This window comes from Eurosta solidaginis, chromosome 3 (assembly GCF_040869045.1).
Source record: "Eurosta solidaginis isolate ZX-2024a chromosome 3, ASM4086904v1, whole genome shotgun sequence".
Classification (NCBI taxonomy): Eukaryota; Metazoa; Arthropoda; class Insecta; order Diptera; family Tephritidae; genus Eurosta; species Eurosta solidaginis.
In genome coordinates, this window is record NC_090321.1 from 78896656 (window position 1) to 78906916 (window position 10261).

The window sequence follows — 10261 nt, forward strand, 5'->3', positions numbered from 1 at the left end:
CCGATCCGTCAAGCTCCACGTAGTGTTCCACTGGCGAAGCGGGAAGTTGTGAGTCAAATCATTCAAGAAATGAACGACAGCAGCGTCATCGAACCATCAGCTAGTCCATGGAGCTCACCGGTAGTACTTGTAAAAAAGAAGGATGGAAAAATGAGGTTTTGCGTGGACTACCGGAAGTTGAATGACGTAACGAAAAAGGATAGCTACCCATTGCCAAGAATTGACGACACTCTGGACTCGCTATCTGGTACGAAATGGTTTTCCACGCTGGACTTGAAAAGCGGCTACTGGCAAGTGGAGGTGAAGGAGGAAGATAAAGAGAAAACAGCCTTCAGTGTCGGTGATGGTCTTTGGCAATTTACAGTGATGCCTTTTGGACTTTGTAATGCACCAGCTACTTTTGAGAGACTCATGGACCAGGTACTGAAAGGACTACATTGGAAAACATGCTTGGTGTACCTGGACGACATCATCGTATTGGGCAAGAACTTTGATGAACATCTTAAGAACTTGGAGAAAGTTTTCCAGAGAATAGCTGGCGCTGGTCTGAAGTTAAGTCCCAAAAAGTGTGCGCTGTTTAAAAAGGAAGTCAATTATTTGGGTCACAAGGTAACGACAGAGGGCATCTGCACTGCGAAGAAAAAAATAGAGGCTGTACAGGATTGGCCAAGACCACAGAATCTACATGAATTGAGGAGTTTTCTTGGGCTGTGTACATATTACCGCCGATTTGTACCAAATTTTTCCAGCGTAGCCCATAGCCTCCATGAGCTTACAAGAAAAAACAAAGCTTTTGAATGGAAGAAGGAGCAAGAAGTGGCTTTCCAAACATTGAAGGAGCGTTTGTGAACTGCCCCAATGTTAGCATATCCGATTCCAGGAGCAACATTTATTCTAGATACAGATGCAAGTGGATATGCTATAGGAGGCGTTTTATCACAACTGGTCGATGGACAGGAGAAGGTAGTTGCATATTACAGCCGTTCGATTGGAAAACCAGAGAGGAACTACTGTGTTACGCGGAGAGAGCTGTTGGCATTGGTAGAGTGCATTAAACATTTTCACAAATACCTCTACGGCCAGCGATTCCATGTCAGGACAGATCACGCAGCATTGAAATGGCTTCTGCAGTTCCGTAATCCGGAAGGACAATTGGCACGGTGGATCGAGCGACTTCAAAGCTATGACTTTTCCATTGAGCATCGAAAAGGTAGTACCCATGGAAATGCCGATGCAATGTCACGAAGGCCATGTAGTTTGGAATGCAAGCACTGTTCAAAGGCCGAGGCTAAAGAAGACATTATAGATGTCCGGCTAATGACTATAACGTGTACGGATGAATGGGACAAGGAACAACTAAGAAAGTGTCAGCTAGAAGATACAGATCTGTCACATGTTATGCAAGGGCTCGAACGAAACGAAAGACCAAGCAGAGAGGATATGTCAGCAGAGAGTCCCATTGCGAAGTCATATTGGGCACAGTGGAACAGTTTGGAATTGATATCCGGTTGCTTGCATCGAGTATGGGAGAGTGAGGATGGTCAGTGCAAGAAGAAACTTATAGTTGTTCCCAGAAAGAGGATTCCTGACGTGCTCAGCGAGTTGCACAATGGTCCAAGTGGAGGCCATCTTGGAATCACGAAGACACTCGAGAAAATTAAGCAGAGATTCTATTGGGTTGGTTGCCGTCAGTCGGTCACCGAGTGGATTGCCAATTGCGAGGTATGCAACAGAGCGAAAGGGCCCAAAACCCGAAGTCGTGGCCAGATGAAGCAGTATATTTCAGGTGCACCATTTGAAAGGATCGCCATGGATGTCGCAGGTCCATTTCCTACTAGCAACCGCGGAAACAAATACGTACTGGTGGTTATGGATTATTTCAGTAAATGGCCAGAGGTATACCCAATCCCAAACCAAGAAGCAGAAACAGTAGCAGAAGTGGTTAAAAACGAATGGGTTGCAAGGTATGGTGTACCAATGGAGTTACATTCTGACCAAGGCAGGAATTTTGAATCAGCTGTGTTCCAAGAACTGTGCAAGAAGTTGGGCATTCGAAAAACACGGACAACTGCATTGCATCCTCAGTCCGATGGTATGGTGGAACGTTTCAATAGAACATTGGAGGAGCATTTAAGGAAAGTAGTCGACAAGTACCATAAGGACTGGGATACACACATATCATTATTCTTGATGGCCTACCGATCGGCAGTACATGACACAACGGGCCAAACTCCCGCAAAGGTAATTTTTGGCAATGACCTTCGACTGCCAGCTGATTTGAAGTATGGGATAGATGCCGATGCGGAGAGGAATGTCAAGAAATCCACTGATGTCTTAGAAGAAGAGCTGAGAGAGATACACGATCTGGTAAGGCAACGAGCAAAGATTATGAGTGACAAGATGAAAGCGAGGTACGATAAAGCAATTAATTCGGAAGGGTTTCAGGAAGGAGATTTGGTGCTGCTATACAACCCACAACGAAAAAAAGGTTTGTCCCCGAAATTGCAGTGTAACTGGGAAGGCCCATACAAAGTTGTAAAACGGATCAACGATGTAGTGTACCGCATACAAACCACTACCAAACCACGAACCAAAATGAAAGTGGTTCATTTGGAGAGATTAGCAGCGTTTAGATCGAGAGATTTGTCTGATCGGGACGATCAGACTTAGGTGGAGGGCAGTGTTACGAATATTAGCAAAACTAAGGAGTGCTGCCAGCTCTAAGCCGATCTAAGCAGTGACGTGAATGCACATCAATAATTCAATCATTATGTATCTACATAAACGAATCAATAATTGCGTCTACACATATGTACACATTCCGACGAGCAACATTTACATACAAGGCAGCGAGAGATGAGATGTCACACACCGATGAATTTACTTATACGCTTATGTGTGTGCGGGAGACTGTAAACTACAAACACATGCATATACCTTATCTGAGTTGTCACAAGAGAGAGCAATAATTTGTGCACGTAGTTGTGGCTGGCGATTTTGTAGCCGAAACAACTAGTAACTTCTGGAAATCGAAGAGCCTAGAAGTATGCAGCGTAAACTATAAAAGCGATGCAGGCGAGTAAGAAGTAATTCAGTTTGATTTGAATTGTCAAGCAGTTACGAGTAAGACGATATCTAGCGAGCAATAGCACTATTATTTTGAAAGTCAGTTTCCTTTAAGATATGAGTTTGGTTATTAAGCTATTCGTTGCACAGTTTGAGTGTTATTGTGAAGTATTTTAATAAAGGCCATTTTTCCGTTATTCAATATTGGAGTTATTTATTCAACAGTTTGGCGATACGATCCTAGCAAAAGGGCAAATAAGAGGATTTGCAAATAAAAATTCGTTACAATATAATTTAGAAAATCTTGCGCAGTTCAAGAGATATGGCGCCAAATCGGGTTTCGGGGTCATATGTGTACAGATAAACTCCACTTTTTCATTGAAGGGTTAATTATGGAACTCTCAATCGAATTGTCGTTTAATCTACAAATGGATACCCACATATTGCCCAAAAAAAAAATGTCTTATCCTGCTTGGTTCAAGAGATATGCACACTAATCGGTTTCTAATCAGCACTGATCGACTAACCCATCAGTGTGCGGTAGAAATTGAGCCGTTATAGATAGAACTTTAGATCAAATTTTGGATGGTGCTAAACGGGGATGGCTATCTAATGCAAAAATAAAATTTAGAAAACCTTGCGTAGTTCAAGAGATATGGCTCCAAATCGGGTTTCGGGGTCATATGTGTACCGATAAACTCCATTTTTTCATTGAAGGGTTAATTATGGAACTCTCAATCAAATTGTCGTTTAATCTACAAATGAATACCCACATATTGCCCAAAAAAAATTTCCTATCCTGCTTGGTTCAAGAGATATGCACACTAATCGGTTTCTAATCAGCACTGATCGACTAACCCATCAGTGTGCGGTAGAAATTGAGCCGTTATAGATAGAACATTGGATAAAATTGCGAATGGTGCTAAACGGGGATGGCTATCTAATGCAAAAATATAATTTAGAAAATCTTGCGCAGTTCAAGAGATATGGCTCCAAATCGGGTTTCGGGGTCATATGTGTACCGATAAACTCCATTTTTTCATTGAAGGGTTAATTATGGAACTCTCAATCAAATTGTCGTTTAATCTACAAATGAATACCCACATATTGCCCAAAAAAAATTTCCTATCCTGCTTGGTTCAAGAGATATGCACACTAATCGGTTTCTATTCAGCACTGATCGACTAACCCATCAGTGTGCGGTAGAAATTGAGCCGTTATAGATAGAACATTGGATCAAATTGTGAATGGTGCTAAACGGGGATGGCTATCTAATGCAAAAATATAATTTAGAAAATCTTGCGCAGTTCAAGAGATATGGCGCCAAATCGGGTTTCGGGGTCATATGTGTACCGATAAACTCCATTTTTTCATTGAAGGGTTAATTATGGAACTCTCAATCAAATTGTCATTTAATCTACAAATGGATACCTACATATTGCCCAAAAAAAAATTACCTATCCTGCTTAGTTCAAGAGATATGCACACTAATCGGTTTTTAATCAACACTGATCGACTAACCCATCAGTGTGCGGTAAAAATTGAACCGTTATAGATAGAACATTGGATCAAATTGTGAATGGTGCTAAACGGGGATGGCGTGAAACTTTAAAGCTTTCCATTTAAACTTGGCTATAGATGCGTCAATCTACAAGGCTCCGAGGAAACCCTTTTCTTTCCTAAAGTTAAAATTTGTGAGATTTCCCACTTCATGTACGAAACATAGAAAAATTTCCGCCTGCGGCGCTTTTCTTTTATAAAATTCAAATTTGTGAGGTTTTCCTATTTCATGTCCAAAAAATGCGACGCTTTTCTTTAATAAGCTTTAAATTCCAGATGTTTTCGATTTCATGTAAAAAGCTAACAAAATCAATATGGTAAACAGAATGAAATGAATAAGCATTAGGTCTGAGACTTATGGCAGGATTTTGTAGCCTTTGACAGACATAGAGGAAGATTTGCAAATATGCTTTGGTTATTTCAAAGCGAAGTAAGTAAACTGTATTGTTTATTTTATGGCGGTGTCAAAGCGAAGTAACGCAGAAAAAGCACTTATGTCAGTCTGTGTTAAGATTACAACAGAACGGCTTGCAGTTTTATTCGCTTTGATCCGCAAAATTGTTCTATAACAGATTAACTTTTCGTTACGTATTGAAGTCGAAGCATTGCCAAAGTTAAAGTCGTACGCGAAGCCAATGGCAAAAATAGTTATACCGTACACATCTGGCACTATCAAATACTCGTTGATAGTTTAACGAATACGCATGTATGCATTCCTTGTTTTCGTTTGTTTAATTTCAACAACGAAAAAAAAGCGATAATTGTCCCGGCCGGTTTTTCGCTAATAACTTTAAAAATGTTTAAAAAAAAATAGTTTCCGCTAATGAATTCTGAATCTTGACGAAAATACGCGTCTTTGGATACTAGTTTCGACAAGTTCGACGCAAATTTTAAGTGCAAAACTTAAGTCTCTAATATTACCAAATTTCGGTATTTAAAAGCTATTTTTTCATAAACCAAGAGTTTCCTAGAGTTGCGGATGATAATTTTGTGATTTTTAGGACTCCCCCCACCACCCGAAAAAAAAAAGTTGGAAAATCGTGGCACCTTATATAAAATATTCCCCCTTTCATCCATACAAAACGTTGAATTCTGTATACGTTCTTATGCATATGTAAAGCGCCAAATACACGACACGAACATTTCCGCGAAAATTTCCGTTATGTCATGTTTCTGCGACCTTCTCTGTCGTGTATGGTGCTGTTTGCCAGTTCGCGCAAATGTTCGCCAAAAATCAAAATATTTTAATTTTTGGCGAAAATTTGCGGAACTGTTCGTGCGTGTATGGCGAAATAGCTCATAATCGTAGTAATTTCTGAACGGAACAGAGTAGCGACTACCTCACAGTTTACATCGAGTAAATGCCTAAAAAATAACGAGTGACGGCTCTTATTATATTTATCCTCTTTGTAATAACTGCAATTAGTCCAAACATAGCACACAAAATATTTAATAGGCAACTCTGTTTTGTGAGAGAGCGATCAGCTGACACGTTGTTACGGAAAAAATCAAAATTGTTTTCATTTCTACGTTCCGGGCTACGTACGTACGTGCGTTGAGCGTCGGTGAGTTTTCGTTTACATTAAACACTCATAAGTTAGTTCGGGTCAGCTAACACGTTTTTTCTACGTACGTTCGTGGGTAACTGCCGCTTTACACTTTTACCCTGCATAAAATGGCGGTGTGGCAGTGCAACTCTGCTAAACCAGCTGAACATGACAATTTATTTTCGTAACTTCACATATTTTTAGCGAAGAAAATTGAAATAAAGGAAATAATTGCTAATGAATTTTTATTATCATTTGACAGCGCGTTTGTGAAAATCAACTAAACGGCTCCGGCGATTAACAACGAGATTGACTGAGTTTTGTGTGGGTTAGTGCAGTCGGGTGGCTTCGTGACACACGTATTTGTTGTCGGCAACACGTTGATGAAAATCAAAAATTTTTAATTTTTTCATTTTACGCTTGCTTATTTGATAGTAGCGGGGTGTGATTGACAGCAGTGTTGTATTTAGTTTGTTTGACTACAAATGCGCGGAAGAACAGCAATTCATATTAAAATTTATTGCAAATTATCAATGTATTACGTTTTGCGTACAAGCTTTTCATCAACAATTTCTTTTTATCACTCTTTTCCCTTTTCTTTTTATTTAATAAAATTGCTGTACTTGCAAGTAAAAAAAATCATCATCCGATGACGACATATTCACGTCCGAATGCTACGGTTTCTGAATGCAAATGTTGATTGATGGCTTTTTATTTGATAGCCGCGTGGCAAGCGTCAAATACCCGAAACACTTACATACAAAAATTCAGTCAATCTCGGTGCTAATCGCCAGAGCCCTTAATAAACGGGCTAGTCATTTATGTTCTTTGCATGCACTATAAATGTTGAAAACTTTTTGGGGTAGGACCCTACAAAAATCGCGAGTACTCCATGCATGCATGTATGGAGTTCTCGCTATGGACCAACCGAGTGCTCCAAAATTAACCACAATTCATACAAAAAATGTGGTCCAATTAACATTGCGATGTCCTAGGACCGGACCATATACTCCAGCTCCGCATTACATCAGAGTAATCCATGGAGTACCACAGTCCAATAAACATCGTGTAGTGATTACAATCGTTAAAAACGAGCAATGATCGGCTTACAATATGTTCGTGTAGAAATACGAGTTGGTCCATTGCTGCATTACAGTGGAGTACAAGGGTAAGTACTCCAGTGGACCACATGATCCAACGATTTTTGCAGGGGAGTTACTCTATTAAGGCCTTACCATTTACTTAGGCGGCCACCGTGGTGTAATGGTAGCGTGCTCCGCCTACCACACCTTATGCCATGGGTTCACACCCCGGGCAAAGCAACATCAAAATTTTAGAAATAAGGTTTTTCAATTAGAAGAAAATTTTTCTAAGCGGGGTCGCCCCTCAGAAGTGTTTCGCAAGCGCTCCGGGTGTATTTCTGCCATGAAAAGCTCTCAGTGAAAACTCATCTGCCTTGCAGATGCCGTTCGGAGTCGGCATAAAACATGTAGGTCCCGTTCGGCCAATTTGTAGGGAAAATCAAGAGGAGCACGACGCAAATTGGAAGAGAAGCTCAGCCTTAGATCTCTTCGGAGGTTATCGCGCCTTACATTTATTTTTATTATTTACTTAGGCAAACATTTATTTCAGAAAAGAAAACGAGTCCTTTATGGCTGCGATATGATGAAAAATATGAGCCTTATGATAAGAGTGTTCAGAAAACACAGTAACTTTAGAACCGATATTCATATTTTATTCTGAACACATTTTCTTTCCCATTCAATTTGATTAGAACCAAAGCATTTCCTGCTGTTCCTCTTATATTGAAAATAAGTATGGAAAAATAATTAAAACAAAATTTTTAAGTTAAAGGTTTTATTGAAAACAAAACTTACATGAAGTAATAATAATACTAAAAGCTAGAAAATAATTAGGTGGGTCCTAGGTACTAGTTATCACACTCCTCATCAATCTAGGGCGTTGATCAGACAATTAGATAAAAGCGTTGGGCGCGTGAAATTTCTAAAAATGTGAGGCGTAGTAGCATAACCTGATTAAGGTTCAGTTGGTCTTAAATATAACTATCAATAGAAATTTGACGCGGCCAACGCTTTTTTTTAATTGTCTGATCCATGATGCAATTACAAGGTGACTGTCGTTGGCAGCTTTCCTTTCTAATCCGCCATATTGAACTCGCACTCTGAAACTCAATTTGCCTCTTTGCGAAACGGCTTTTTTATTCAGAAGAAAAAGTGTCCTAAATACCACACAAATCAATTTTTCTGAAAAACTATGCAACGACGTCACTTTTTTCTCCAAATCTTTTTTGTGTTGACTTTTATACAATTCGAATTCGTGACAATTTTCATAAAATAATTTTGTTTATCTAACAAAATTATAGAAATTTTAATATTTTCGTCGTAAAATAAAGGTAATTTGTTTAAAATAATCATTATAATACATAATTAAATGATATTTTTAATCGGGTCATTTGCTTTTCCTTTCCAAATGCTTTTTTTCCTGCTCTTTGCCGTTCTCAGGCGTATTCCGAAAGCATTTCTTCCGCCTGTAGCAAATATTTCAGGTGTCACACAGGCACACTTTTGTTAACCCTGGAGTTTACGTCGCTAAACCCCACTCATATATATTGGCAGAGTTAGCGCTCGAAAGTTCATTACAAGCGCTAGTACAATGTAATATTATTCGTCTGTAGCTCGTAGATTAGCACATCTCGGTCAGCAAGCAATAGTGGTTAAATACTCATTGTAAAGCGGTCCATCAGAAAACTTTGAAACAGTTTATGGCGGAGTGAACATGCCTGGTTTTAGCCTTAAGCACATTACCATACTGATGGTCAGTGTACCCGTGGGCCATTCGATGGTGAATGACGAGAAAGTTTCATACTTATGTACATTCTTTACAACCTTCTTTAAATTTTAGCCCGCAGGTTATCCCATCCTGTCTGAGGTGCTTACTGGTTAATCTTGGATGGGGCTGTGAGACGTGCCTTAGTCTTTATTTAATTGCCTATTATTTCTTATTCTATTTAGTTCATTTAGTCACTCATTATTACAAGGGCATCTTTCCTGACAATTTGTTACAATATAAGTCCTCAATACATAATCCTTCCAAAGACTTTACTCGACTCTGCGCCACGTATGCTTGTTCCTCCTCCAACTCCAAAATATTTTGATGTCACTGCTACCGGACTGTATGTAATATTTGTTCCAAATATGAGCCAAATCGGACATCATAGGTCGCTTTCTATTCATGTATGTATTATGTGTTCCAAATATGGACCAAATCGGACCACAAATACGATTTTTGTGACTATCTCGATCCTTGCGCCACCTAGCACCGATTGTTTTCATAGGTCGCTTTCTATTCCTGTATGTAGTATGTGCTCCAAATATGAGCCAATTAGGACCGCAAATACGATTTTTGTAAATATATCGATCCTTCCGCCACCTAGCGGCGTTTTTTTCTTATTATTGCATTATCATCGGGTTCTGAACTATATTCTAAGTTTCAAGCTTGTAGCTTATCGGGAAGTTACTTAAATTTCAATTACAAAATTCGTTCACAACGGCCGTGCATGCGGCCGTGCGACCTGCTTGTCAAGTCATGCTAAATAAAACCGTTTAAAAACGCTTCGCCTAATCTAATTATTGTTCATATATTAGCAATGTATGTACATAAGTATGTATTTGGGATTTTTTTAATTGCAACCACAAATTGTCTCTGAGGTATAGCCTGGTTGGTGTGTCGAGCTTTCGTATGTTTTCACGTCGGTATGCTCCACTTTAAAGACTCCCTCCTCTAGCAAAATCCGCACTGAACTGACCTATCGTAATCCCTTATGTAGTCATATAAGAACAAAATTATGAGCTTAATAGAAGTCTGATCGCACTGAATGAATCGGATGAAAAGAGGCTCATACCGAACGACCACTGTAAGAAGGGTAATTTTTGGTTCTTTAATGAGCTCATAATGAGTGTAAACGTTTTAGGCATTGTGAATGAAACTAAGTCAAATATTGATCGAAGAGTAAAGATGTTGCAGGCGCAAATTTCGGTGGAAAGCAGCGGAGCGTAACAAAATTCTAG